General features: G+C 44.6%; 1 protein-coding gene across 2 annotated transcripts in view; it reads left to right on the forward strand.

Annotated features, from left to right (window-relative positions):
* The window catches only part of PLCL1 (phospholipase C like 1 (inactive)), a 205,639-nt gene that overhangs the window by 130,587 nt on the left and 47,821 nt on the right, over positions 1–27,231 (forward strand). Inside the window, exon 1 of one of the 2 annotated variants that reach the window (XM_040604448.1) lies at positions 18,132–18,235. The exons of the other annotated variant lie outside the window; for it this stretch is intronic. The gene's annotated coding sequence lies outside the window, so the exon portion shown is untranslated. Of the gene's footprint in view, positions 1–18,131; positions 18,236–27,231 lie in introns of those variants that run through there. 2 annotated transcript variants of the gene reach the window in all.

Genomic DNA, 27,231 nt, shown 5'->3' on the forward strand with positions numbered 1-27,231 from the left:
GTGGATTTTATTATGCTAGAAGAAAACAAACAATTTTGACTGTCATGGGCTTTCTGAGGCTGCTGCTGCCCTTGCATCTTAGGGTGTGGTGTTTTTTTTTAGCAAAACTCCTGAGAGTTAAGTGTGAACAGAGTAATTTTCATGCAAACTATGAAATAAAGGACTTGAAAACATGTTTTTAACTGACTTTTTTTCCACTTCAAAGTATTTGTGTTGTATGCTGGTCAGATCTATGAAGATTTGCACCAGCTTAGAGACAACATTTTCTCAATGCATTTTTAATTGCAAAGTCTCAAAATTATATGTACTTTTTTTTAAAGGAAAGGAACCTTTCATTTCAAGGTGTATGCAAAGACTTTGTGTGGATAGTTAAATAATCTAAAGTCCCCTGGAATTTCTTTCCTAGTGACATTTTGCTCTAACAACTTTCCACATTTTAGAGAAAAATGATGTGTTGCCTGCAGATGAACAATCTCTTTCCGCTCCCATTAAATTCTATGTGGAGGTGTGAATATATATAATTAGAGACTTGGGGACGGGCTGTGAAACAGAAAATGAGAGAGGAAGACTTTTACGCTTCCAAAACCATCTCTGTGTCATCTGCTAATTAAATCGACCTTCTTGTCCATGGAATGTTTTGTGGCTGTGGTAGCACTGCAGCAGCTCCAGATCAGCACGGGCCAGAAACAGCTTAGAGGGAAGCCTCTGCTTTTGGCTCTCGCAGGAATGGAGTGCTGAAAGATGCATGATTCAGGAGTTGCTGTGGCTGGTTTCAGTGAATCTGAAATATATTAACTATAATAAGAATATTAATAACACTGTAGCTCTTCCCAGAAGGTGCAGCTGAAGATGAGGTGCATGCCAAAGCAGGCGATGGTGTTAGGCAGAGGCTAGGGTACACCAGCTCTTGGGTATTGTGGGGTGAGGCCAAATCCATTGGGTCCCACCTGTGCAGCTCAGCAGGAGTTACTTTTGTAAGTGTTTGCCCGCAGACTCTCTTAATCTTAAGCATACTTCTGCTGGTTTGAAATTAACAGGCAAAATAAAACTCAAATGGCTACTTGACAGTTGAGAAAGGCTCCTCTGTTGTATTTTTAATTGTTTGTGTAGGCTCCTGCTGGAAGCTGATGCTTTCTGTTATGCGTTGTTTTGAAATAAACTTTAATAATCTGACCTCAGGGCCCAGATGTTGTACTTAACTGTTGTGTGGTAGAAGCCTGAATCAGATTGAGAGATTAAAGTTGCTTTACAGAGAACAAAATTCAGAATTACAATCTGTAAAGAACTTAGCAGTAAATGCAAAACCAGTTGTAAATATACTGGGGCACTGTGCAGGGGTATAGTAAGCAGCAGTTAAATGGAGATGCCGTAGATAGGAGTATGTAGCTGCTTTATCTTGCGGTTCTCTTGAGACTCTTGGTACGGCAACAGAAACCTCAGACTGCGCTAAAGGGAGAAGGGGTTCTTTGGGACTACACAGCAAATATTTTCAGTGCCTTCGAGGTGTTAAGCTATCATCTATTCAGCTTGGAAAAACAAACTGAATGTTTTTGAAGAGGATCCTGTAACCCCTTCTTGGGGAAGATGGGGATGCTGACATGACAGATGACCATCCCTGAAGCTTGGGTGGGTCATGGCTGTCCTTGGAGGAAGGCAGCATTATTATTGTGGCAGAGTCTCCATCTGTTCTCACTTTTCAGCTGTGTCTTCTGGCTTCTTCGTTGCATTATTGACAAAGTGTAACAGGGCCTGTCGCTACTGCTTGTCTTGTGCTCCCTTGTCCCTCAAAGCGGTGTTTGCAAGGAGCAGAGGACATCTCCCAGTCTGATGGACCTCCGCAGTCAGCCTGGGTGGAGTCTCTAAATGGCATGGGAATGACTGTTTAGTTGTGTGACAACTAAATGCTTTATTTTTATAATCACTCATTTACATTCACATTGCAGTTTGTGTCTGTGTCCCTGCCGCAGCAGGAAGCACACTTACCCTGTAGGAATGGTCGGGTGCTGGGAGGATGGGAGTGGGGGGGGCAGGGGGGGAGCACAGGGCGACCCTGGCTGTGCCCTTCTCCATTCTGGCTGTGGCCTTCCCATGCCTCCCGCCTGGGCTCCGTGGCCTCCCCATCAGGACCAATTTACAGCCTTCTCCACTGAGCGGAGGAAGGCAGAAATGAATCCAGAGGGGAAATTGTTCTGCCTGAGTGGGCAAGTAGAAGGAAACTGTCTCACTGACTGTGTTGCTTTAATCTCTCTTTCTGCGCTACCTGGAGTGCAGAGCTCTGCATCTGACCCACCATCAGGGCTGGCAGGGGGCCCAGCAGGATCTCTGCTAGCTTGGGCTGAAGGATATACTGGCTTTTGCCAGCTGCCTTCCCCTTGGCACATCTCCCCGTGAGCAGAACCAAGGGCAGGGTGTCTCGGTGCGTGCAGCTGGATGCAGCCCTGGGAAGCCTGGCAGCAGCTGTTACCTGAGAGCTGCACGCCGGCACGGTCAGGCTCCGGCTTCTCCTGCTGGTCTTTGAAGGCCCTGTGCACTCCGCGGCAGATGGGTGGGAGCGATGCCCGCGTTTCCCCGAGGTGCAATCCTGGGGGCCGAGCGCTGCCTTCCCCTCGTCGCACACTGGCGGTACGCCTGGTGAAACTCCGCTTTGCATGTGGGCTGCGATTAATCCCCCGTGGAGAGGGATGCTCATCCTTGTCTGCCTTCCGCCTCCCGTGCTCTCCCCGCAATTGCTCCCTCCTCGCCGCTGAGCTGCAGCCCTCGGTGCCAAGGTCTCCATCCCTGCCTTAGCCCCGCTGGGCTGACAGGCTCCCTGCTCCTTCCCTTGTCTCTTCAAGGCATGGGAAGAGGTTTGGATGTCCTTTCTTAAAATATTCACCTTGTTGTCCTTGACCGTAAGCCCTTATTTGCAGCGTGTGCCTAAGCTGTACCTCTTGATCTCCACGTGTGGCTGGGTAAAGGCTTTCTGTCCACCGAAGAGACTGGCTGTGGGCGCACTCAGCGTGCTGAAGATACTGAGGTTTAGTTTGTAATAGAACAGGTGGTGCACAAAAAGATTAAAATGGCCTAATGGAAAATCAATTATGGGTCAATGATCATAGCCAAATTCGTGATTTAATCCTTTGCATTTTGTATCTTGCAAATGAATACAAAAATTTGCATGTAGCAATCAGTTTAAAAGGAGATACTGAACAACCTAGTACAAATGTTAAATTTAGCATGAACAGCATCTAGGGAGACTGCTGTGAACGGTCACGTTAAACACCCTCCTGCTGGGATGAGCTGCCCGCAGCGCGAGGGTCTGAGCTGCGCAGCTGTATGGCAGGGGACCTCGCTCCCACAGCCACAGCACTGAGCGCGGGGCGGCGTCCCTGGGAAAGCTGAGGACACGCACCCTTCGTCAACCCTGGTGGGTTTGTGACTCTTCCCGCAGAAACCTTGAACCCTTTGTTTAGAGTACATCAGTGGGAAGCTTAAAGGCACTTGAAACTGCTTCCCACCCACTTTCCATTTTTGTTGCTGGTGAGAATTACAGATGAATCGAGCCTGATAAGATTAGTTGATTTAGTGCACATCTTGAGTTCATTTTGCAATTAAATATACTTTCATTTTTCACAAATTGTTTTCCAGTTCAATTTAAAAATTACTCCCAGATAACATGGGAAATGTCTTAAACCCTCCACCCCGTTCAACAAAGAGTGCACGTGTGGTAATGTGGACAAGGAAACTACTGCTATGATTAGGCTTTTTCTCAAAGTATGTAATTTATTGTTACTGCTCTAAGTAATTTGTATTTATTATTAATGCAGTATTTATTTTTAATTATTATTAACACAGTTATTCTGTGTTGATAGCCTAACTGATGAGCTAATGTGTTTTCTTAGTACCTTTTAAATTTTCCTTCTCAGTGAGATTCACACACACACATCCCCACACCCCCAACAGGAATAATACAAGCAATATTCACAGTTAACCCTTTAGGCCAACTGTTGCCACTTTTTATTCATACGGTACCTACCCAGTGCTGTCCAACATCTCGTTGTGATATGGATGCTGCCATCACACAAGTATTTACTAACCACTAATTAAAGCAGTAAGCAATAGGAAAGAAAATTTTAAGCAGACTCAGTTGGCATTTGTAAGGGTAACTAGCTGTTTTTGTTTCCTGCTGCTCCTGTAGCTGCATGTTAGCTAGCTTGCACACCAGTGTGTTCTGCCAGAGGTTGTTTGTTTCTCCCATGCTGATGTCTTGTCACTCTGTGCTTAATGTTACGTTTCTGGAGGCAGGGCTATAAATTCATTTTGAATTGGACAGCTCTAGCAGACAAAAACCCCACGTGTAAACAGTGGTCCATAGATGGGTGAAGATTTTGGGTTTGAACATCGACAAGTGTTTGTTTGCAGTTTTGTTTTTAATTTAATAAAACCAAAACAGAACAGGGTTGAGCGTCATGCCTCTGAAAAGGAGACAAGTTTCAGCACAGGTGGGTTACTTGGGACACAGGAGGTTCCCAACCTGAGGAAGCAAAATCTCTCAGATTAGCCCTAAAACCTGCTGGGCTGCCACTGGGGAGGGCTGGCAGTGCGCAGCTGGGGGATGTGCGATCTTGGTGTCTTAAGAGCACATCTGTGCTAACCAAGTCATGCGTTTTTTTTCATATCAAGGGTTTGCCGGTCCATCCTCACACCAGTGTGCTGAGCTGTGCGCTCACGTGAAGGACTGGTGTGGGTTTGTCAGCTTTTGCACCAAGATGCTGGCAGGCAGGTTAGCATGCAGCGCTGGGGCTCACCCCTGGCTGGAATCTGGCATGTGCCATTTCTGCGATGCTTCCCTTCCCCTTTCTGCATGGAGCAGTGAATTCACACATTGAAATCCATTTTGTATTACTGTCAAATTTTTGTAGGAGCCAAGGGCTCATTAAAACCAGAATACTCCATCCCCATACAGCACCCCCCCAAAATCCTTAGAGGCCTCAGAAACATAAAGGTGAGATTTGCATGGGACCTGTTCAGCATCAGCTTGACTTAACACAATGCCAAGAGGGTGTTCATGTGCCGGTACCGCTGATTAGGGAGTTGCTTTGGTAGGTGGGTTTTCCTTACTGCCGAGATAATGTGTATCGCGAAGGTTGCAGAGGGGTTCTGCGGTTGCCCCTGGAAGCCCAGGTGTGAGCGCCGACCTTTCCAGTGGTGACCCGTTGATTGCCAACACACTGTTAACTGTGAGCGCTCCGGCAAAAAGTGCCTGTGAGACAGCAGCCGTCCTGCTGCGGTCCCCAGAGGGGAGCAGATCAACCGTGGTTTCTAGCAGCGGCCGCTACAGCGGCGTTACATTGCGGTGGTTCGCCCAACCCTGTACCTGTAGACCTGGAGGGAACCTGCCTGTGAAAGGGGAATGGCACGGGCCTGTACCCGAGTCCTGGGCTGCCGTGTCTCACTCTTTCATCTTTTTTCTTAGTATTTTTATAGAAGAGAAGGACTTGCCAGAAACATCTTCCCTACAAAGGGAACTTGTGAGGAACATTATGTGCTTTCAAATAAGGCATAAAATGTACTGACTGATCATTTTCTGTCCTCATTAAGTCTCTCAGAGGTGAGTTCAAGGGAAAGAATAAAGATGGGAAGAGCTTGGAAATGAGGTCTCTTTAGAAAGAAAAAAAAAAAAAAGAGAACTCAAGAATACTGAAAAAAGCCGAAACGCAGTGGCTTGAGAGGTGGAAGACAGACTCAATTATCATAATGTTGTGCAGCTGTATTATTACCACATGTATCATTTTAGTTTTACTATCAGATATCTAATGTATGTGGGTAGCCAGTGTTCTCTTTTTGTTTGTTCGAAGTATTTCATATGTGTAATTCAGCAGAAGATGTAGTTCCCAGTTGTTACAACAGAACAGAGGTTGACAGAGCCAAAACACCCATCAGTGTTTGCACACACTACAAATTTAATGACAGATACAGAGTAAAAATAGAGTTTTTTTCCTGTAATAAAGGGAAGAAAAAGCAACCAGACTCATACCTTGAATCTGTAACTACAGTTTAAGAAAAAAAACCAACCTGTAATAGCAATCTACTTCAAGTAATTAGTTGTTTGGACTTTTATACTAAATTTGCATAAAATGTGAAAGGTGAGTAATTTTCTGTTGTTCCTAGATACACATGTGAGATTATTTCTGTATCGCGTACCTGGAAGTGACGGGGCTGCACAGAAGAGCATCTTTCTGGCTTCTAGCATGCAGGAAAGCATCTGTAGCCAGCAAGCTCCTGGCTTCTCTGGTGTCCCAGAGGTTCAGAGCTGAAGCTCTGAAACTCAGTTTTTCACCATACGGGGTACCCTGCTATGGGGCCCAGGGTGTTGCATGAGATTTGGGTCTTGGAGGTTAAGTGACATTGTTCCCTGTTTGAGGTGAGGTTTGTTTTCTGGATTTGAGCTCGTGGTGAGACAGGCAGAAGTAGCCTTAATGCACGGCTGTATATCGTCAGTACGTGTTTCCCATTCACCTGACAGATGAAGCTACACTGGTGGAGTTTAGTGAACTAATGTATTCATCATGCATTATCCTGTGATGTAGCCCTTACAAGAAAGAGAAGTACATAAATCTATAAACTGCATGAAAGAGGGAAGGTGAGGGAAAGCACTCAGATTATTCTGCTGGTTTTCCAGTGATGCGCTCTTTGCTATTTTATTCTTCCCCAGTAATGTTAAATTTAAAGAAACATCCTTTGTTAAAAAAAATTCTTCTTCCATTAGCAGTTTCTTATGTTTGCTGGTGTTTCAGAAGACATGTAAGATAATCATAATTTTTGAGTTTAGGGGTAAACAGTTTACTTTCTCCTAGTGTATTGTCTATGTTTTGACAGATGCGCTGTACATTCATTTCACTGTTCCTTCTTGCTTAGGATTTTCACAGAGCAAGAGGGGAAAAAAGAAAATGGGGTAAAACATCCTTTATAACGTTTGCTGTTGGGGGAGAAGAAAAGAAGGATTCAGTATAAAAAGCCCTGATTAGGTGCATACTGTTGCACGCGCAATTTGGTTTTAGCTGATGGTTTCCATGAGGAGGTATCTGCAGTACTTCTCAGGTTTTGCAGGGAGAAGGCAGCGGTTAACGTGCCAGTCCTCGGGGCCTGGGAAGCAGGAGGGCTGTGCGCCGCTTTCCACCTGGTCTGCTGAGTGCATGCAGACATTCGGAGACGAGTTTAGGTTATGCACGTCCCTGAGATTGTCTCAACCATGGCTGGGATGCGAACGAGACTTGGCCACCTCCAGGACCCAGAAGGAATTTAAGATGATGCACAGTCAACGTTTGCTCGCTTGCTCTTTATCAAGCCCAGGTCTCCCTAATCTTGACAATGGCACCTTGAAATAACAGGTTACAGGTTAGGCCCACTCAGCAGTGATGTTTTTTCTTGGTCAGTCAGCATCGGGGAGGTGAGGGTCAATTGGATCGATCCTTAAGCTCTGTGTGCAGTGAAAGGTCTACACCTTCCTTTGTCTTCCTCCTCTCAGTAGGCCTGTGGGTCAGCGCCTGTGTTAGGGGGCAGGGGGACTTGTTATGGGGGAGAGCAGTGGTGTTAGGGCAGAGTGGGAAGGTGAATGCCACCCGACGACTGGCTCCTTGCTGCATGTTCTTTGTTTGGACTTAGCAGTTTGGTCTGTGGGATGTCTGCATGCGAATGTACACTGGAAGGTGTACGCCAGAACCCGTTTGCATTGGGAAGGCAACTACAGGTTGAACACCCCAATTTTTTCATATGCTTTGTTGTGGATATGCGCAGAACAACGCTTACTGCTTTTACATAGGCTGCTTTTTGATTACAGTAAGTGTCTCGACGTTTCTTGGGGCTCAAGAGCTAAGCAATTTTAAACAGTGGTTAAAATCACAGCCGAAGCTATTTAACTTGTGGATTGTGATGTGGCCTCTCCACGGTCTTTGTCTTCTCGCCTAGTTTTATCCATTGCAGCGTGGCAGACGAAGGGCTGATGTGCGCTGTGCTGTCTTTGTCTCGGCCCTGAGGATGCTGACTTCCTCTCTTACGTTTCAGGAGGTCATTAGTGCTGATGAGATTAGAGGTTCATAAATTTAGGTCCAAGTCATTATTCCTAATTTAATCAATGCATTTGAAAATGTTTCCTCTAATAAAACTGTAATGACTTTATGCGATTTGTCATGCTTATCAAAAACATGGTTTTAACATTTTCATATTTAGAGGCACTGAGCTTCTGGAGAGGAGTATACATTAGTACATCAGTGCGGGGCCAATTTCCTGCCTCTCCGTCTCCCTCTCTCCGGTAAATCAGAATAACCTAGTCAGGGTAATCACAGTGATGTACAGCCAGCATGGCACTGGAGTCAGGCCTCCACAAACAACTTAAAATCCTGGGAGAGGTCCCTTGTGCGAGCAGGATTGCTTTTCTGCCACCGCCGTCATCGTTCAGCTGTGTGCTTTGCCTCCATATGAAATAGACTATTAGTGGGCTTATGATAAAGGAGAAAATAACCATCTATAATGTAGAGGTTTGACTGGAGAAATGGCTTTTATGTTGCAAGGGGAATGAAATAGATAGCCCCCCACAGTGGGAACTGAATTACGGAGGTGAGAGCAGCAGTGGTACAGCAGAGCCGGTGTTTGTTCACAGGCTTTTGAATAAAATTAATGCAAATGCTCAGTTTTCAGGAATGCTTGCAGAATGTGTTAGGACTACTATTTCATTCAAATTACCTCTGTTTTTAAACAGTCTGCTGTACACATTTGGGTTCAGGCGGGTGGGAAGGAGCAGGGACATGAACTTACTGCGTGCCTGGCGTATTAGCTGGCTGTTTGCACACACAGCCCCTGGTTGGACACGCAGCCACTGCTGTTTCATGTGCTGCTCCCCCAGCTCTGCTGCTGCGGGGCAAGGCAGGGATGGAAATTGCGTGAGTGATTTTGGTCTTGCAGGTGATGAACTGATGCAAAGAGGCAGAATTTGACTGTGCTTAGGGTCAGGTGAGGGGTCAGTGGGAGGGCTGATATTTTTATTAGCTTTCAGGGGTCTTGCTCAGTGTCCAAAAAGCAGGGCGGAGGAGATGCCGAGGTGGAGGCAGTCATGACAGAGGGGCTGGTGCCAGGCAGTATCTGCAATGTTAGCGGAGAGATGTCTGTCAGCTCGTTGGGATTCCCTGCTTGGACTTTGGTGGTGGTGGTGCTCCTTTGCCTCTTCCGGAGAGGAAGAGCCTACCTGTACGGCAACGCCTGGGATATAAATGACTGAGCCCTCCTGCTCTAAGCCACTTGCTCCTTCTCAGGCAACAGCCCAAAAGCAGCATGTGGGTGAAAACAAGAAGAGAGGGTTTTGTCTGTGTTATAGCAGCGTGGCGGCAGCAGCACGATGGCTGGTGTACGGCAGCGTAACTGGCAAATTGCAGTAGGCAGATGGCAGGTCTCACACTAAAAGAGAGGATGTGTAAACGACCAAAGATAGGTTTTAGCAGTCTTTTTCTAAGCCAGAAGTTTGTCACTGTATGAGCTCTCAGTCTAAACATCCCTGTGAAATTTCAAGCCTGAAGTCTACTACTAGTTTATTAAATGGTTTTGGCCACTGAAATGAATGCTGTGAATCACCGTGTGCATGCTCGAGTGCAGGGTGTCCTGGCTGTCCAGGGCGGGCCAGCCAGGCTGTGCCGCTGCCTCTGTGCTGGCCGCTGGGCTCCCCCCGGCTGGCCAGCCCCCTGGGTCTGCAGGGGACGAGCAGCAGAGCCGGCCTCCGAAGCAGTTTGGGTCTGACAGCCTAGGGCAGAGCCATCGCTGGTGAAGTGGTGGCATGCTGGGTGTCACTGTGCTGCTGGTGGGTCTCTTGCGGGGGGAGGTCCGCCAGGGCCACGTGCCTCTGCCAGAAGGGTTGGTTCATTTTGGCCTTTGGTCTCAAGAATGAGAACTGCTGATCGCCCTCTGCATCTTCCGCCTTTGCTGGGCACAGCTGCGTGCTGCGTGCACCAGGGCTTAGTGGGGACGTGCCCGTGCTCTGCAGGCAGCTGAGAAGAGCAGGTTGGCTTTTCTTCCATTCCCACCTCTATTCTTTCCTTTTTTTCTTTTTTTCCTGGCTGATCTGTTGTTGTTTTTTTAACAGCCACGCTCAGTTAAAGAGAAGATTTCCTGCACAGCGCAAATTGCCATGTGCAAATATGTAATGTCATTCAGCCCAGTGGAACTGCTGTATCCTGTACGAACAGCAGCGCTGGAGCTGCCCGCTAGTAATACCCATTTTCTTTTTTCAGCCTCTTTAATACTGCAGGGAAATAATTTTCAGTTCCCAGCACCTGACAGGTACAGTGACATTAGATACTTCAGCAGCAAGGAAGGGGTGATAGATGCAGTCACTGAGAACACAGAAACAAATTGTCAGAAAATCAGGCTCCAAGTATTAGCAGCTTGAGCAGCAGATCCTCATCGAGTTGGTAGGAACCCAAAACCAGCTGTGGTGATTAAACTGCCCTCCTGTTATCAATGTCATCAGTGCAACTCTCCGCAATGTTTGTTGAGAATTAAATGTGCTCCCCCAAGAACAGAGATTTCCTTTTTCAGGTGCTCTTTTAATGAGGATGGAGAGTTGAACTGAGCGAGGTGTCAGAAGCTCTTCAGCTTGTCCACTTCTGAAGTGTGCTGCCCATGCCTGAGAGCCACTTCTACATGGGCCACTGTTTATGACTTTTCTCTTGTATTTACAATTTCTTCACCTCCTTCATATATTAGTATTTTTTTCCTTTTTTTTTTTCTCCTTTGACTTGCTCTCTGTGACTCATGCCTTAATTTTGTTCATGTTTGCATTCTGCTTAAGGGCTTTCCATTCACTGTAAGAGTACATTGCAATATGCAACATTTTATTGTCTCTCTTATTTAATTTGTAGCCAGAAAATGAAGTTAAGCCATGGAATGAGCTTTATTTGTGGAATCAGAGAAAGTGTTTCTGCAAATGGTCAGCAGCAGCAGTGGAGCATGGTTGTGTGTGATGCTGGGCTGAGCCAAACCGTGTGTGAACTTAGACATTCAAGCTGAAGCTGGTGGTTTGTTTGAGGCAGATGAACAAAGTTTGTAACTCTGAGTCCATTGAACCACACAGAAGAACCTCTGAAAGCATCAGAAGAAGCAGCTTTGGAGAAAAGAGCTGCACATCTCACTTCATGCCAGCGATCCCATGGACTTTGGATATAGATGGAACATTCTGTTGATTGAAATAGTTGTGAGTTCGGTGGTTGTAGCAGGGCCAAAAGGGACCTCGGGGAGCGCCCCTTGGAAGCTGTTGGTGCGTCAGTGCTGGTGTGTCAGACCATGTTAGCTCTAAATCATAGAACGATTTAGGTTGGAAAAGACCTTTAAGATCATCAGATCCAACTGTTAGCCCAGGATGGCCAACTCCACCACTAAGCCATATTAGGCTTCATTAGAGCAGCAGCCCTGGGAAATGGGTGTCGCACTCTGTGGCTCTGCCATTATCACCTCTCCCAGCGAAACTCACGGTCAAGTATTTTTTGCGAGGCAGAAGGTAGTGTTCAGCCATTGCATTGGAGTCTCACCCCGTGCAGGTCTGCAGTGCCTTGGCTGCGGGGAAGCCGAGGCAGATGAGCACGCACCTGCCCGTGTCTGCGTGGGGTGATGTACCAGTGCTGGAGTTCAAGGCTTTGGTTTTGCTTCAGGGCCATCTCTTGTCTGATGAGCGAAAAAGCTGTTTGGAGTTTCCCGAGACTTGCGTTAGGCACACCCCACACTGATACACTGCGTTGAGCAGCTGTTTGCTTTTATATTCCCCTGCTAACTGAATGCTAGAGTTCAGCTGGGTAGTCCCTGACCCCGCAAGCATGTAACTGGCAGCAAGACATAGGTTTAGACAGAAAATACAACCCTAGGACTTAATTCAGTGGTGCTCAGTCCCAGACACTTGCTGAGCAGAGTATTGCTCGAAAGTCTCACTCTTAGGTATTTCCTCTTTTCTTTTCTTTTTTTTTTTTTTTTAAAATTTACGTTAGGGGGAATATAAATCTGTTCAGCAGCATCTGTGCATCACCGCTGACATTTTAATTTTCAGTTAAAAGATTTTAATTAAAACCTGACATCGTTTTCTGTGAAAAATGAGAGTGAGTTGAAATTATACATGCAGACTGAACTAATGTCAATTTATGTATCAGTTTCAAGCTCTGTGTGATTAATCCAGAATGTATGCTGGAAGGGGCTCTAGCTGCTCCTTTTGTATAATTCTGCCATTGTTCCACCAAGGCAATAATAAGGAGAGAAGTTTTATGCTGGTTTTCCCAGTTACTCTCTGCTGGAGTTCTTCCTGCCTCTCATTCCCCTTCTAGATGCTGCGTAATCATCACAGCAAGACATGACTGCTCTCTGGGCTTCAGCGAGGTATTTGTGGGGGAGAAAAATGTTTGCTCTTGAAATGGCTCAGAATGTACCAAGATTTTTATAATTTTCCAGGTTTCACTTGGAAAGGGGGTGGTGAGGTCCCTTCCCAGCTCTGCCTTAGGTGTGCGTCAGTGCGTGTGTGCTTGCCCAGCTGCACACTCCGCTTGTGCCTCGGTGCTCATACCCACGTGTCCTGTCTCGAGCCACAGGTCTTCATGCAGCTTTATTCCAATTGCCTATGTTCTTTGCAAATGGAGTATAAACATGTCCAGGATGTGTATTTAAAATACATTTATTTGCCAAACATCGTATGTCTCTGCACAGGCTTGAGCAGGAAAACAAGAGACAGTTTTCCAGGCCTTTTAGTCCCATTCTTCCCTGTAGCATAAACCCTTGAACTTCACAGGCTTAAGAGACTTTTTCTGTCTGAAAATTCTTGTTAAACTGTAGATACTCTGTCATTTTCTTAGCAAGGATGTGCTTATGGACTGCTTGTGAACCTGCTTTTGGTTTTGCATTGGACCAGCTCTGCACAAAACTGCTGAAATAAATATTTTTATGTGTCATCACTGCTAAAGTGTATAAAAAGGAATGGCAGAGGTAATGGGGTGCTTCTGTGTATCTTTTCTGGTATTGCAGGAACAAGAAGGCTCAAATACAAAAAGGAAAAACAATTACACTGAAACTTTTAACTAAGAAAACAACATTTGCTTTTATCCAGACTGAACCATTTATTACATCTCATTAGTTACTCATGGCCAAAGGTTTAGGTTAGGAGGTTTCAAGCCCATTTCTCCTACCTGCCCTGCAGATCATATTTATAGATCAGAAATAAACCGGATTATCTTTCAGATATGTAGTCTGGGTTATTATAAAGGTATCCCAAGCAAACCAGTTGAAAAAACATTCACATTCAGGAGTGATGTGCAGTGTCTTTTCTGCACTTGCAAAGAAATGCCTTATTTTACTAAGACAACTGTTTGACTTATTTTTACTGCATGCTATGTTCCTACCATGAAAATGCAATTCACAAAACCTGTAGGTCTGATGCAGATCTAGAGCAGTCTCTGAAGACAGAGGGGTGGCTTTCTGGCTCAGCGTCACAGCGTGTCAGCAGTGTCCATGGCCCCGCTGTCCTCTGCTTCCCGCACGGCTGTGGGTGGGTCTCCGAGATCAGCAATGCTTATCTTTTACGTTTCACTGAATACAGCAGATCTGGGTTTAAACATTTCATTGACTTCAGCAAGAGCTGGGGATGTATCATCAGCTGCGTGCTTTGTGCAAAGCGAGGTAACTGAGCTTCTGCTTGAGTGGATGTCACTCTGGAGTCAGATCTGTTGCTTCAGTGGTCGATATAGAAGCACCTCTTAACTGTATACAATGATGTGTGACATCTGTACTTGAGCTTTTCAGAAATGGGATGCAAGAAAAACCTGCTTTATGCTCGGTCTTGTATGTTCTGCTACTTGGATTTCCAAATTTTATTTCAAACCCTGTGTTTTCAGGCAGCAGAGAAAAAGAAAACTCTCCAAGTTTAGCGTTAAGGTGTCCAGAATGAGTGTGCCACCAAAAGTAAGCTATAAACCCTGGAAGGTAACAGCCCATCTCAGTGAATACTCTAAAAGTGTTCTACCCTTCAGCTCTTCACAGGTTTAGTTACTTCCCTACTACCACTTCGGATAGCCACGTTGACCCTGAAATCAAAGGATGTATTTAGACCCCTTCTGAATTTATCCTTTAATTTAGTATTTGGGCTAATTTCTGGATGGTGTGTTTTTCGTAGTTTCACACACTTTTCTAAAATGTTGCATGTGAGTTTATTCTGAGGCATATTGATAGGAGAAAATTAAGTTTTCTGTCAGGGTGTAGGAAGGAATCAATGGTTGAGGTTGGATTGTGCCAGCCTTTTAGCACAGAAGCAGCACAGCTGCAGTCTCTCTGTGTCGGTGTGGTGGTGCACAGCGCTTGCTGAATGACTGCGCTTCACTGGGAGCACTTAGACCAGTGTTTGCATTTTCAGGTACTGGCAAATGGTTGCAGGATGAAGCATTCATTTTTCATGAGGGCAATAATGCCATTTCAGTTTGCTGAGCTACAACATTGTACTTTGATCAATAGAGAGCATTCAGCAATTACAGATTATCTGACATGCCTCAATTTACGTAGGTGCTGAAGAACTCATTGACAGATAGTTTAATTGGCTTTGGAAAATGAGTTAGAAATGTATTATTTTCCAAAGTACATAGTTACAAAACGTTTACCACTTTACTGCATACAAAGAGTTGATTATTTTTCTTCTCTCAGTTTATAATGATCCCATCTGAAAACATTGTTTGGAAAAAAATTGTAATTCATTTTGTTCGTGTATAGGCAGAAGGAGGAAAATATTTTCTGTAAGCTTCAATATTGATTCAAAATTGGAAAACAGCAGAGGCAGAAGCCACTGAAATTAATGAGCTATGGAGTTTACTGGCTGTGGTAGTTCTGATAGATTTTAATTTTTTTAAATCTACCTGTAAATTATCTGGTGCTGGTACAGTGTTTTTGTACTGTTCTCCTGACACCAAATACACCTTAAAATATGTAGCCAGAAAACATGGCAAAATTAAGAATGGCATGAACCTCATACATTGCTCCTAGGGGCTAGATTCTGCTTTCTTTACATCCAGGTAAGCAAAGTGTGCGTTGTGTGAACTAAGAGAATTTAATCTGATCCAGATTAATAATAGCGTTAGGGCATTCATATTTTACTGCGGACCCCCTTGCTGAAGTACGAGACTGAAGCGTGTGCATACCGTTCACTATACACAAAGACATTGCCCAGACTGTTTTCTATGTTTTCTGTGTTCTTGCTTTAAGAAGCATGATAATAGTGTTAGAAATTGCACTGAAAAAACAGCGTGTGCCATATGCAATAAGTAGAGCTGTTGTGCAGTTGCATAAGGTAGTTCAGATGAAAGAGCCACTATGTTCTGTGTCTGGGAGAGGAGACTTAATTAAGACAGACAAATTCTCCTGGGTACAACAAAGCAGTTCTCTGGATACGGCCCTGATTATACTGTATTTCTTTTAAATGCATTACCAAAGTCTTCATTATTATAATTAAACAGATATAAAACATGTCTGCCCTTCATAGCATAAAGCTTTGCTTTAGGGTTAAGGCTGGAAAATCCGTTAAGAGCTTTGAAATTGAAAGCTGACAGGCAAAGCAAATGAATTCTATAATTTTTGGAAAACTGTCATTTTTTAATTATTGTTCTTTTTAGTCTCTCATTAAAAGACAGACATATTAAAAAAATAGCTAACTAGCATATTTGCAGCAATATGACTTTCCTGCAGCCACTGCTAGGAAAAAAAAAAAAAAAAAAGCAGTGTCATTGCAGAAGGGCGCTCAGAAGTTGGCTGCTCCCAGGTGTGCGGGTTTGGAGCAGAGCAGCCCCAGGCCGAGCGTGCCCCGGGGCGCGGGGCAAGCCCTGTTGCCGGCTGCCTGCCGGGCTGCCCGCTTGCCCACCTCTGGCCGCTTTTTCCAAGAGCCAGCAAGTCCTGCAGCTGCGGGGAGGTGTATTCTTTCACCTTTTCTTTACCTTGGAGCAATGTGTTGGGGAGCGGTTATTGCTCGTAAGCCCACCTAAAGGAACTGAGCATTAATAAGAAGAAAGACAAAAAAGAGGGAGCTAATGCTTCCAGAGCAAGAAAAAGGCTTTTCCTTTAAAACTTCTCTTTTCACCATATCTGCTTATGTAAAAACAACACCAACAAACTTAGAATCTGTGATACCCTGGTGAGAGGGATCGGCCCTATGAAAAGCCAGAGCACTGACGATTAAAAGGGACGTGAGGAGACGCTGGATGAACAAATACACAGGCGCATTTATTTTATGCTGAGTAGGATATTAACAAATGGACAGGGGTGATCATGGGGACTGAGTGTGTGTATAAGTGTTCTAAGATTGAAGCTTAAAATGAGCAACTGCTAAATCACACAGCTGTTGCGAAGCATCATCTATTTTAAAGGGCCCATTTGATGGGCTGTGAGTTCTGAGCTGGATTCTGTCCATGGAAATAGAAGTGGTTCCTAGTGGTTAGCAGCATTTTCCTGTGAATATCTTTCCTTCTGGTATTTTATGCTTTTTGTAAATAGCTTCCATCCTTGTCGTGATGCTGAAGTAACGTAGAAAGCGTCATGTTTGCTTGGCAGGCACGGCTTTTGCTTAATTCTCTGCAGCATAATTCTTCTGCCATGCATCTCACCCCCGGGTGAGGGGCGGGATGGAGACCCCGGCAGAAACTGCCTTTTCTCTGAAGGTACTGACGTTTGTGCTCCAGAAACATTTCTGAGTCTTACAGAAACCATGAGTCCAAATCCAGAGCAGACAGTGTTTTCCTGAGGGGCCTTCCCAGGGTCATGAGCAGAACTGGAAGTCAGGGGCTTCTTACTTTTCTGGTTGTAGACCCAACATTATTCTTCTTGCTCGACATTTTCTAAACTTTGCAAGTATACAAAACTATTGGAGATTTGTGGTGTTACTTTCTTCTCATAAAGTACCAAGTTACGTTGCAGTTACAGTATAATTGTGTGGTTAGTTTGGGGGGGGTGTGTGTGTGTTTCATTTTGTTTTGTTTTTTAAGTACCCTTATTGCCACTAATTCATAATGTTTAAATGTTAGCTGGATGGAAGCAATTACGCCAGGTTGGTGATATACTTAAACTGTAAAAATGCATGTGCTGTGTGAACCCCAAGGGACCGTAATATTCAGGCATGCAGCTGATTTACTTGTGAGACAGAGGAATTATCATTATTTAGCAAAATGTATGACCAGAATAAAATTACATTACAATTGCAGTTCTGTATTTATTAAGGAAAACCACAAATGACCAATTTTTTTCTCTCCCTAAGACTTGAGCTCTGGGCAGTGGGAGAGCTCTTCCCTTCAATGTGGATAGTTTTAAAGAAACGTGATAAAAACTGTAGCACATCACCATAGCAGATCAGTTATTCTTTAAATAAATTGGATGTTTATGATGCTGCAGTTTGCAGCTTATCGAAGCACTTGTAACCTGCATAATTTACTCCCGATTTTGATGAGTAATGCAAACATTCAGCGTCTGCACTGGTAAAAATTTGGAATGGGCCTGCTTATTAGATTCACATAATATGATTTAATGAGGCTACCGCAGCTGTCTCTTGGGTACTTACTTCCTTTGTATTAATGGGGAAATCTGTGTTTTGCTTTTAAGGGAGACGTTTAATTTGTTGTACTGTTGCTAAGTAAACCGTTGAAATCATTGTTCCACTTGTATGTTGGTCTTAGCCCTGTCAACTCCTTCATCAGTGCAGCAGCATGTTTCATGGCTTGGCGCAGTCTGCCGTTACATCAGCAGGCATAACTCATACCTCCAGCCTAGCTTGTCAGCCTCAGGATGTCCAAGGTGGGTGTGTTGTATGCACTGTGTCCATAGCTGCAAAGCTAAAAAACTGTAGATGGTAGTAAAATACTTCAGAATTTTTTGGGGTACGTGTATACATTCAGACACGCCTCGGTACCCCTGTGTACACTTTGTAGAGGAGCGATCAGAAGTTTTCCCCTAATCTGGTGTTGTGATGAAGCTTGTTGACAAGGGGTGGTGCCGCAGAGAGAGGAGCCGGGCAGCCACGCGCGCAGGGGGATGGAGCCCACTCCCACCCGCGCCGGGCGAGCTGGGCGCGCTGGGGCTGCCGCAGGGATCTGTCTCGTGGGCTGCTGTGGAGGTGGTGCCGGTACCCCCACGGAGAGCCTGACACCAGCTGTACCAGATGACGCTTTCCTACATTGGTAAACAGTTTCCTTGGAGGAGCTAAAGCCTTTGTCAGGTATGCTGAAAGTTGCTTTTTTCTCTCACAGAAAGCTGGGGCCTTCAGGCAGCACGCTGGGGGCAAAATTTCACCCCCAAGTGCATTATAGACCAGCTAAAACAATGCTGCTGTCTTGCCCCCATAGTTCATATTTGGCTTTATGTATTCTGTCTCAACTTATTTAATAATTCAATTATTAATGACAGTCAGAATTCTTAAAATATATTCCCATTAAACCAGTTTCATGACCTTATTTTATTGATTTTCTTTTTTGTAACTTCCTTGCTAAATTTAAGGATTAGAGTTGATCTGAATCAGCATAAATGTGATTAATGAAGAAATAATTTAAGTTGATTAAAAAGGGCTTAAAATAATGTGATTAGGCTATGGAGATTTGGGTGGCTTATTGGATTACACATTTTATTCCTGGAGGATTGTTGTAAGATTTAGAATGAAAGTAAATTGGTCATCCTATTTTGGGCCCTCGGTGCCTGGTAATCTCCAGTGCCATGATACCAGACCAGAAGGCATAGTCATGTTGAACAGGTTTCTCTGGAAAAACACAGGATCAAATTTTTGAGCCAATTCCTAAATAATCAGGCCAGAAGATACCACTGAAATCTGGTCCATTCTCCGTTATGCAGGGCTTGAATGAAATCCCATCTGACCTCACGGCCCACCCTTTCGGAAGGAATGAGGTGCTGATAAATACCTTTTAGGTGATGGAGACTCTCTTCCAGCCACCCTTGGGAGGCTGTGACCATCGTCAGCTTTCCTCCCTGCGGGTTGTCTTTGCTTTGGTTACGGTGCTTTATGTAATCGTTTATAGCCTGTGATGATGTCAGTCTACATCTTGAATTTCTACGTGGTCCTTAAGGAAATGTAATTTGAAGGGCTTCTTAAAATACATTGATGCAATGGAAACCATTACATTCTGAATAAAACCATCCGGATACACCTTTGCCAGGGCGTAAGAAGTGTCCTTTAAAGTTATTCCTTACATAAATTTGGGCTTCTGTAATTGCGTATGGGCAATGTGTGTATTGAATTAGAAGAATCTGGAATCTCTTTCTTGAATGTGTTTTCCAAAACATTCTTGATTCTTGTTGCTCTTGTGAGCTCTCTCCAGTCCTTTCTAAATGGAGGGTACCACGTGATGGACAAATACAAAGATATTAGAACTTTACTATCTAAAGTAGATACTATGTCTGTACAACTAAGTATACCATCATGATGATCTTTTTGTTACATCATGTGCTGATCACCTGTGATGACAAAGTAGGGGTTTTTTCCCAAAATTACTGTTTCCTGGATCAGAGTCCTGTAAATAATCCCTGCCCTTTGTGTTTCCAGATTTATGACCTCATATATTGGTCTTCCGGGAACGGGCTTTTGGTTATTTTTTTTCCCCATGCATTGCTTGTCAAGCAGTCTTTTGACTTTTGGTCACTGACTCGTATTCTTTGTTTTTCGTTTCTGTTCAAATCTTGGCTTTCTATCATCTCTAGACTCCATGTATATTGATTTTATGCTTTCTTCCAGGTCACTCTAAAAATGCTAAATAGCACTGCGCTGAGAATGGGTTCCTGCAGGATCCCATTTGAAGCATATCTACATGACGAGTGTTCCAATCTACTGTTGCATTTGAGACATGTCCTGGTTTTGGCTGGGATGGAGTTCATTTTCTCCTTAGTAGCTAGCACAGTGCTGTGTTCTGGCTCCGATGTGGGAACGATGCTGGTAACACACAGCTGGTTTCAGTTCTTGCTGGGTGATGTTTATACTAAGTCAAGGACTTTCCAGTTCCTTGGGCCCTGCCAGCGAGAGGGCTGGGGGGGCACGGGAAATTGGGAGGGGGCACAGCCAGGACAGCTGGCCTGAACCAGCCAAAGGGATATTCCATACCATGGGACGTCATGCTGAGTGTATAAACTGGGGGGTGAGCTGGGGCTCGGGGCCTGGCTGGGCACCAGGTCAGCAGGTGGTGAGCACATGTACTGTGCATCACTTGTTTTCCTTTCTCCCTTTCCCTTTGGATTTTATCCTTTCCACCACCTTTTCCATTATAACTATTATTATTATTATTTCCTTTTAATTCTGTTTAAATTGTTTTTATCTGAACCCTCAAGTTTTACATTCCCTTCCGATTCTTCTCCCCACCCCTCTGGGTGAGAGGAAGCGAGCGAGCAGCTGGTGGTACTTGGTGGCCGGCCGGGGTTAAACCATGACAGACATGTAATGTATCTTGTGTTAGATCCATTTAATGTCTTCTGAGTTTATTACTCTACCTTCTTAATCAAAATGTCATTCAGTACCAAGTCCAGTGCATTGCAGAAACCATAATACATTAGAGAGTCTAAGTATATTGTGATGACTTTGTGTGTATCAACCGAACTTTTAATCTCATGAAAGAAGAAATATCAGGTTAGTCTGACAAGATCTGTTTTCCGTAATGTTGGAAATAGTTAGTGCTAATTATCTTTTTATTCTTACTTAATCAAATCTTTTTTCAGCTTTTCCATTATTTTGACAATGAAAAATACCCACTCACAGATCAGCTGCAGATCCAACATTCAGAGGTCTCATGAAGGGGAGTACCAGTGGGGCAAGCTTTTCCTTAGCCAGGTCTTTCTAAACTCATTTGGCTTTTCCTCCTGAGTTACTACTGGAATTCTTTTGCTGTCGTGTAGTGAATAAATGCTCTTTTGTACTATTAACACCACCAGTGTTCCCACGCAGTGACGGACTGCTGGTGGGATTCAGCCTTTTTCTAGTATTTTCAGTTGAACTGTCTGGACCTTCTCTGCTGCAACTTCCACCTGCCACCAAAGCCTTGTCCTGCATGTATCAGCTCCACCAGATGCTGAAAATAGACTCCTTTGTTTATTTTCCTCCTTTACTAATTTCTTAATTCTCTTTACTTTTGTAACCCACCCCAACAACTTCTCTTATTTTCAGTTTGTAATGTATTGCTTTGTTATAGCTGGTTTTCTTTCCTGATTAAAAGAGAATGTTTTTAACTAGCATAAGCTTCTTTGTGGCTTGTCTGGTTTGGATAGCGTTTTCCATGGATTCATTGAAGAAAGTTTAGATGATTTACCTACAGATCATCCTCTTCTGTCAGGTTTTAAGGAGGACTTCCCACAGATGTGATGGGAGGTCTCTTTAATATTAAAAAAAAATAATGTTTTTTTTAATTGAGGCAGGTCAGATTCTTGCAATTCTGTCTCAGTTCAAGTCCTTAGTTTTAGTTGTGGCTTTGCTGTGTTTTTTTTCTCTAGACAAGGGATGCAAAGAAGACCTTGCTCTGATTTAATGTCTATATCTGAATAACTAATTTCTTATAATGCTTAAAGCACATGGGGTTTTTTTGGACAAGATGCAGAAATGAACAAAATCATTGCAGCTAAGAGCCCACGGAAAGGTGTGTGCATAGTGTGTTGTGTTCATGTTTCAATTTTTGCAGCATTGCAGGATGCTATGCATGATGCTGTTCTCCCAGGCGCCCAGGTGATGTGGAAATAAAAAGCCCGTCTTCTATCGTTCCAAAGGCTTCCAAGCCCAGTAGGTTCTTTCTGGTTTGAATGCTCGCACTCTCTGAGCCCTGTGGGTGGCTGGGGTTACTGCCACGGCTTATTCTGCAGCCTGTGCCATCACACCGAGACTTGGATACTATGCAGAGGGTTGCTGCGGCAGTACGCGCAGCCAGCTGGGGCTTCCCTGCTGGCAGGACCGTGGGTCAGGACCTGGAAGCTGGGTCGGGTGTCTCGGCGTCGGCTTGCAGGTGTAGGTGTGACTGCACCCACGCCTGTGCAAATGTACAGAGCAGCTTCTAAATCTTGTTTCAGCTAGTGACAGTGGGAAGTTGCTGTGGTCTCTGTGTTTAGGAAGGACATTGTGGCAGTGCCCTCTGCACTTACTGTGGAGCTGTCATATCTCTGACTCGCAAGAGAGATGAATGCTGTGCTGAGATGTACAGATCCTGCAGTGCTCGTTTCCCTGTTCCCTGGAGCCACGGCAGCCCTCGTGTCAGGGTCAGGCTGTATGTAACTCTCAGTGAGCTTGCACAGTGCTCGATAGCGGTATTTTAGAGTCCTCCTGGCCGTGGTGCTCAGGGCTGTTGGGAGGATGCTGAGACACTGGATCTTCGGTGTTTCCCAGCTCCTGACCTTAGATCTTCATTTATTTTTCTGCTGCAGGTTCAGGCTGGTTATATGCCCTGTGCTCTTGTAATGCCTCTGCTCCATGTCTGTGTGAAGAGAGGGTGGAGCACGGCTCCAGTCTGTTCCTTCTGGGGGGCACTGGGCTGTTTTCTCCAGATGCAGCTTTTTCTGCTGTCATCCAGGCTTTGGACAGCACAAGGCCCCATCACTGCAGTCGCGTTTGTAAACCTGAAATCAATGCAGAAGTTTTAAGCAGGTATAAATGAGAGTTCAAGTTACTCTTGGTGCTGGCTTGTCTCCAGATGGGATTTAAGGGCATGCATTTGATTTATTGCATCTAAGCAACTTGGGACCTTCTCCAACCTGAGAGACTCTTTTGCTGTGCCACCTACTAAGAGTGGTGATCAGCTCAAATACTTAAAACAGGTAATTAATAAGGACCCCTGGTTTGGTTACTGACCTCTCCTCTCTGGTCTGAGGCAGCACTATCTGGTGATAGACTGCTCGGTACAGCTTGCCTACCTGCAGATGGAGGCTGACAGGAGCTGTGGACTGCTTTGCTTGGAGGCAGGAGCTGTGTAAGGCAGGTCTGTGGTTGCTGTAGGGGTAGCTGCATTAAGCAGACACCTCTTTTAAGTTTTGCCCCAGGTGCATTCAAAAGAGAATCTGTACAAGAACAAGAGTTTGTACAATGGAGCTCTCCTGGGAATGCTGCAGCTGAGATCTCATTTTCACAGTGCTTGCTGCTACTGTTTCTGCTTGAAGACCAAGTGTCTTTCTGTCTTTCTCAGGTTTACATTCCCTTAGAGCACAGGGATAAATTCAATCTATGTCCCAGGTGCCCTCAGAGACTCATAAGCATTACAGCCTGTGAGCAGCCAAGTGCTTGGAAATAAAGGGAATGTTTGGGAGCGGCAGTGGTTGAAGGCATTCATTACATCCAGGGGGCTGTGTCAGTCCCTTCCAAACTAAAAGCCTCCTTCCAAATGGAGATCAGCTGGAAGTAGATCTGGCACTTGGGGTGTCAGAAGTGAAAGTTTTGTTCCACAGGGAGAACAAAGAGGAACCATAAAAATCTTCTGCATCGGTTGGGGCCCTCCATAGGGTTATACGGAGTTGTCTTGTGTATGTATTGAAGAGTCATACAGGCATTTGTTTCTCACTGCAGATGATGCTTAACACATGAAGGGATAGGATAGGTACTTGCACCGTTATTTAAGGACTGTCCTTGCAGGAAGCAGTTGGTTGAGAAAGCATAAACAGAAAAATTCAGGAACAATGCAGAAGGAGCCATGAAGTGGTAGCCTCATTAGAGACATTCCTGGTCTTGTGCTTTTGGAAGCTTCTTGACTTTGGCTTCACAGTCCTAATTATAAAACCAAGCAGAAGTAGTAACTTCAGTGTTGTACCATGCCAGAAAAAAAAACCTTCTTGAATTGCGTAGTTTCCATTTCCAAAAAGTGTTTCCAGATGGAGTCTTTGTGTGCTGCTGCTTTTTTTCTTTTGCTCTTATTTGTCATTTAAACAGCAGAGGTAAATTCTCTTCAAGGTAAAATTGAATAAATTTGGCAATGTTAGTGATTTTAAAAAGCAAGAAGAAAAGAAAACACACAACAAAGCATTCCTTGAACAGGAAATCATTTTGGTTCAGGTGTTCTTTTCGAAGATCTCCTCCAGACATCCTTCTGTACCTCCCTCCAGCCTTACACTCCAGTATTTGAAAGTGATTTTTAGTAATGGAGGATAAGAGGAAAGCAGACAAGCCGTTATAATCTTGCCTCCTGTGGAACTTCTCCAGTGGGGACTATTCAGCATCCCTGTGGTCCTCACTGTTTTCCTGCCTGTGGGGTGCCCGTTTTGTGGGGTGACGTTTCCTCCCCTTTTGATGAGAATCTGACTGTAAAGTCATTATTATAGGTCTTGGTGACAGTCCACTGCCCATGCCCGATGTCGAGGTAATCCTGGGGAGTGGAGAAAAGCCTGTAAACGCTGATATTACTGTTCCCCGTGACAGTGTGTCACAGTTTCTCCTGTGTCTAAGTTCCCTTAGTTGTTGCTTTCTCATGAATGGTGAGAAATGGTGAGAAAGCTTAGGCTTCTACACAGAGCTTAAGCTCGAGTTAAACTGCTAGTTAGTGATAACTAGCTGGATTTGCAGGCGTGCCAGCAGGACTATTTTAGTATTTGGAAAATCGTTGGACACTGTGTTCTGAAGCTATTTCTCACGTATCTGTCCATGTTGTATTTTTGGTCTGCCTTAAATTTTCTGTTTATTCCATTATGTCTGTATCTCAGCTTTTAAGAGCAAATGTGTTAAACTTTGGATCCAGTCTTTATTCCACATGTGCATAAATCCCTGAATTAGCAGGAATTTTGCCTTGAAGAGGCTACTGAGGTTGGTCCCACAGTGTTAACATCTGCTTTCGCTATCTGTTGAGCCGTGCAGTTAGCCCAAGGGTGAGCGGCAACATCCCCGTGGCTGCCTGTGCCAGTGATGAGGCTGTTTGCTTGTTCATGCGGAGGTAGCTGCTTTGTGCCATGATTTGTCAGCCTGGATGAATTTTGAGTAGGTAACCTTTTCTTTGCCGTCCTGTGAGTTGTCACAGTGGATATCTGATACTTGCATCCTGCAGGCCTAGCCAAGAAAGATTAGAGGGAGTTCAGCTCCCTGATCTGTTGTGATAGCAGAGGCTCTGAGGAGAGCCAGTAAAACCGGCGAAATGAGCAGTCCTGGGATGCTCGCTGAGGATGGCCAGAACATGGCAGAGAGTCACAGAAGAAAGCTTTGTGTGCCAATAATGGATGCCAGTTTCCAATGATCATTGCTACCTGTAGTAATCAGGTACCACTACTGTGGGTTCAAGCTTTGAGTCGCATCTCCGATCAGGTGGACTAAGCCCCACATGTGCATGGGATCCGGTTGCAGCCCCGACCCCAACATTGCCTTTCTGCGTTCTCTTGGATGGTTTATATAAACCTTCCCTGCTCTGACTGGCTTCATTACAGAAAAATTACACCATTATTTGTCAGCCTGCTACATGGTGCTTCGAGTGCCACCAGTGACTCACTGACTTATTTAATGTTTAAAGGTAGATTTTGCCACCAGAAGTACTGTAAGACTTTAAGATGTTCAGGGGCTGGGCTTCTGTCTGTGTATAAGTGAAATATCTAGAAGCATCCCCAAAAAACCTCACCCTGTAGAGCTAATTAGTTTCTCCTGGAAAAAAAAAACAACAACAGGTAATCAGTTGGCCAATTAAGTCGATTATCTGGAGTTTCCAGAGCAGATAGTTTTTTAGGATACACCGTTTATCACAAGCTATTTGCGAGGACAGGTTAGGTTGTCTGTTATTGATTTCTTAGTAGTAGGTTCTCAGGAAACGGCAAAGATCGGAATAAAGCTTCTCTTCCAACAACAGTGATACTCACCTGTGAAAATGTATATTGGTTTGGGGGGAAATTGCTCTTAACCACAATTAACAAGTTTAGCTCAGCATCATTACTGAATTTCGCATCCTTTCACAGAAGCCCTGCAGCTCTTAAAGGCCTTTTGATGTCTTCAGCTAAGTGATGCTTTTTGCCCTCCTGTCCTCCTTAGCAGGATCCTGGAAGGCTGTCAGTGCTTTAGAGGCCCTTCAGGTAACGTAATTTCAGACAAATAATAATTCATGAGCTTGACCTCTGTGTGCAGGGTTGCTATACAGCTCTTATTACTGCCCTGTTCCTTAAGTTCAGATCAATTCATGTCTTACAGTTTTGACAAAGGGGGTGCGATGAGGTGGAGAGCGTGTTTAGTCATATTTTTTTTAATCCCTTGTATTTATTTCTGTTCGCTTTTTGATTTAAACAGCAGAAGACTGTGTGGTCAAAGGTCAGGGTGGATGGGGTGGAGTTTTCCCACAACTGCTGATGGCTTGCTGATCCCAGTGTTTATATATCCAGTCCCTCTGACGAGGATGATGTGTTCAACAGGAGAGCTTCTCCTATTTTGGGAGCATGCTTAGGCTGGAGTTCTGAATCCCTCCTTTGGAAACGTTTAGAAAATGTTAGGATGCGGTCAGGTCAGCACTCAGATACATCTCCGCAGTGGTAACTGATTTCAGAGCAGCTGTGTGTATGTTGAAAGCTAAGCACGTGTTGAAGGTGGTCTTGCGGTTGAGGTCTTGAGGTGTTTTGCATAATGGTGTTATGCAGGCTCAGGAGCAGGAGATGGAGCCAGCTGGCTAGGTCACCTTGTAGGGGGTGTCCAAAGAACTGAAGGAAACCATAGTCCGAGTCACTTTGAAAGAAGTGTCCTGCCTTGGAAAGCACGAGGTTTCCCCTGTAAGTAGGGATTTTTTGTACGTGCTTTTGTGTGTGTACGTTGCATGCAAACTGGCTGTGTTTGTTTCCAGTAACAGTGTTTTGTATAGAGCTCGGTCGAGAAGGCCTTAGGGTAGAAAATCTGTAAGTTAGTTGTTTGTTTTCACACTGATGTAGACTCTCTGGCAAGCATCGCCCTTTCCTTCTTTCATTGCCACAATAAATTCGGTGTCATCAGTATAAGTGACTGAGGGTAAGGGCACCCCTGGGCCAGTCGCTGTGTGGTAAGATCAGTTTTGATGGGCTTAGCATCATGCAGAAAGATAGATTTTTTTCACCTCCAAGATTCAGGGGTAAATCCGACTGTGCTTTCTGGTTCCTTCGGTTAATGGTGGGGAGCAAGTGCTCTCGTGTGGGAGAACACACACTGTTTTTTTGCTAATTGGCATTGTGCATCTGCAGGTAGCACAAGAGGGCAGGTTTGCTGTTTAATTTGCATAAGATGTTGGCAGCTTTTAGTTTGCCAGGGGGCTGTACTCATTCCTGTTC

The sequence above is a fragment of the Falco naumanni genome, chromosome 8 (genome assembly GCF_017639655.2).
Source record: "Falco naumanni isolate bFalNau1 chromosome 8, bFalNau1.pat, whole genome shotgun sequence".
Classification (NCBI taxonomy): Eukaryota; Metazoa; Chordata; class Aves; order Falconiformes; family Falconidae; genus Falco; species Falco naumanni.